This window comes from Dipodomys ordii, unplaced genomic scaffold (assembly GCF_000151885.1).
Source record: "Dipodomys ordii isolate 6190 unplaced genomic scaffold, Dord_2.0 Scaffold33, whole genome shotgun sequence".
NCBI classification, from domain to species: Eukaryota; Metazoa; Chordata; class Mammalia; order Rodentia; family Heteromyidae; genus Dipodomys; species Dipodomys ordii.
The window spans coordinates 10,947,461-10,951,141 of NW_012267249.1; positions in this window are offsets into that span (position 1 = coordinate 10,947,461).

The following is a 3,681-nucleotide window of genomic DNA, read 5'->3' on the forward strand; positions in this document are numbered from 1 at the left end:
AATCTGCTGTGGTCACACCTCCCCCCTTTCCCTATATAATCCCACTCTCAGACAGTTCCCTCCCTCTTCTTTTTCTTTCCCCTAGTAAAATCTTTTCTGCCTAAGCCACGTTGCACTTTCCTTTTACCAAATTGTAAGTTTTGCCAAAAGTCTTTACTGTGATTTTTGAAAAAGGGAGAGAAAATGCAATTAGTCAAGAGAAATGCAGTGTCTTTCACAATTCTGTATATCAATTAGAGTCCTAAAAGCAGGTAGATTACATACTTGAAATAAAGTAATTGGAGAAGAGTTTAGTAATAAAGGTACCCTTTATAAAAGTGCATTGATAATGACATCATACTTACTTTAGGGTTAGCAGCAATGGACAAATGAAGGGACAGATAACTAGAATCTGCTGACACATCTGTGGGAAGGTCTGAGTAACATTTCTCAAAAGTCCCAGCCCACATATACTATGTGGATACACATATTACAAGATTTCTCATTCTTCTCTCTTCCTTTAGACTTCAGCCAGCACTCCAGAATAGCTAAATAGAACTAGAATCCAGAAAGAGAAAGTGTTCTTTAGAAAACTCATTAAAGTAATTGCAATGAACCTGCTTCTCAGGACACTGAGCAATTCACAAACAACTGGAGAATAAAGTTGGAGGGCTGAACAAGAACTCTTAGGCACAATCCAGTTTCCAAGTGAATTTTTAGCACACCTTTGTTAAGTAACTTTTAAATCCACCACAAAAGAGCACAATTAGCTTAGATCAAGGTTGGTTTCTCTCTGCTACAGATTGTTTCTAACATCTATGATTGCTTCTATGCTTAGGACCATTCATCCAACAATTTCAAAGATGGACAGCTCTCATATAGGTATGTTCCAAGGTTTCCAGCTGCCTCTGTACTATCACTTCCTCCTTACTATGCAACTTCTGAAAATCGGGGAAGATTTGTTTTCTTCTTGCCCTTCCTAATAACATAGAATTTTTAGATGCACTGCAGTCATAGCCCCTTATCTTTCTATATTGCTCCATCAAAATAGAGCTTCTTTTGGGAGGATTATCCCCAGAGAAGATTCTAAGTTTAACCTCTGACTGCTATACTAATATTTCCATGAACAAAGGATTTATCTTAAGACACTTTTTTGCGTGTTTAACATTCTAAATATCAAAAAAATCTTTTCTAAATGAAAATGAATGTTGATTTACAGAGCTGTGTTATAAGAAGAATCAAGACTCAAATTATAAATTCAAAAAAGTACACTATGTAGAATCTATGAATATGAAAGTCATTGTACATGCTTTATTATGCATAGACATAACTATGTTCTATCAGAGCTGTCTTAATTGTGATATTCAAAATAATTTTTTTCTTTAAAGACGTTGATTGAGAAGTTAATGAAAAGTGGTACTAATAAAAGAACTTCCCGTTTTTCAGGGGTTTTGTTTTATACATTGTGTTTCTTTTACTTTCTATTAATATAATGTGCTAAAGTCTTAACTCTGGTAAAGGTGATAGCAGAAACTAGAAAAGCTATATTTATTGGTATATCAGTATGTACATTATGTAAATATATTTGTGTGTATATATGTATATACTATCAACTTTCATAAAAGTTTACCATTTTCATCTGACAATGTACAGAAATTCATAGCCATAACTGTCTAGAAATACTGAACTTAATTTTCTTTGACTTGTACAGGAGTAACACTGTATTTAATACATAAGTTCTTTTTTGATTACATAAAAAGTTCTCTGAATAATGAAAAAATATACAATGTTCTTACTCCTTATTTTCCTTTCTAATTTTCCTTTTGGCAAATAAAAAAATATATCAGAATGTTGTCTCTAATGTGACAAAACCATTTTTCACTTCTTTAACAAAGCCTGTATATTAATAAATTCTTCTATAAAATATAGGTTAAAAACAAAACAAAACAAAGCCCTACTACCAAGGTAGTAATGGTATGTGAAAAAAGAAGTAAATACAAGATAGAATTTTCTATGTTGACCAAAGCTTCACAAGAAATTACTCAAATGACTCAGTTATACGTGACACGTAGGGTAAGTTCTATACACATGCTATTTAGCAACAGTTATCTGGAAAAAGAAATGATGGAAGGAAGGTAGGAAGCAAATAAGGAAGGAAGAGAGATATTAGGAGAGAGGGGGGAGAGAGGAAGGGAGGAAAGATGGAAGGGAGGAAGGGAGAAAAAGGAAGGAAGGAAGGAATAAAGGAAATGATTAATCATTAGATTTTGTGTCTAATGATTTGTGAATTTGTGTCTTTTTTTCTTGGTGCTCAATTAACTTAGACCAAGTTTCACATTAGCATTAATTTGCAAATTTTCCTTGTTACATTCACCATACACTCTAAAACACTGTTCCAGAAATAATATTAATACCTTATGATATGAAGCTTTACCTAAATTTGAAGTATTGAAAGAAGCCAGAAACACTTTAGAGATATATGTCTGACCTGAAATTATATACAGTAAAGCTGTCATTATTTGGTGTCTAAAGAAGCCAATCCAGTCTTCGACTTTAGACTAGAGGGTAGCAAATACAGTTGTCAGTACGTAGGTAAATAGTATATTTGTCAAAAATCTGTGGAACTAAATGAGTCTGGAACAACATGAATTGAGTCACTCACACTTATACACATACTCCAATGACTTCAGGCTTGGGGATCTCACAAAATAAGTAAAAACCAAATATCATCATATTTTTCATGAAACAGGAGAGGAACAGCCAATCTTTCAAGGTGGTGGAGGATGATATATCTACTACCTCAAAGCCACTGGAAGAATTACAAACAGCCAGTCGGGATAGTCATTGTGATACTTTCCTTCAAAGTCTTCTATTGCAAGGAATGCCATTGTAAAGTCTATATGTAGTTTCATCCAGTCTTATTTGAAATAAGATCAAGAAACAAATAAATTCAGCATTGTTTTCATTAGTCATTTACACTTATTTTAAAGTATGTTTTCTGGCTCCTTTAAAGAGTAAAATAAAAACAAAACACTTATACATGACAAAATCTCCAAAGCAAAATATTATTAATGGAAGAGCATTGACTAAAGCAGCCTTTGTTAGTTTCCCTATTGAATTCTTCTAAAATTACAAAATTCCACACATTGGCCAAATGCAATTACACTAACAGCTTGTGTTTACAAAATACTTAGCTTGCTGAATAATTGCATCATTAAAGAAATAAAAAGTATTTTGACAAATGTTTCTTAAGAAATAGGGGATATTCTTGGTTGATACATATTTCAAAGAAAGCATTTTATATCAACTTATCAAAATGGTTTAGCTTAATTTTTAAAATTTCATTCATTGTTATAGTAGTTTTGTTTGTTCAATGTATGTAGCATGCGACAGCAAATCTCTCTTTACTGTAAGCTTTCATGAAGTCAACTTAATTCAACAAAATGGAGATAATTTCACAGCTATATTAAACCTCTTATTACAAATATCCCTCATGTCTCCCACCATACTTTATTGTGAAAGATTTGACATTTAATATGGAGATATCAAAAATGATGGAATTGTGAAGTCTCCCTTTTTTACATATTTCTTTTCTTGACTAAGACACAAGGCACTCTGCAACAGGTTTTACTGTAGGGAATATTCATTATTAATCATACTGATAGTTTGGCTCCTTTTAGAAGTCTTTGTTTCAGTTTATTT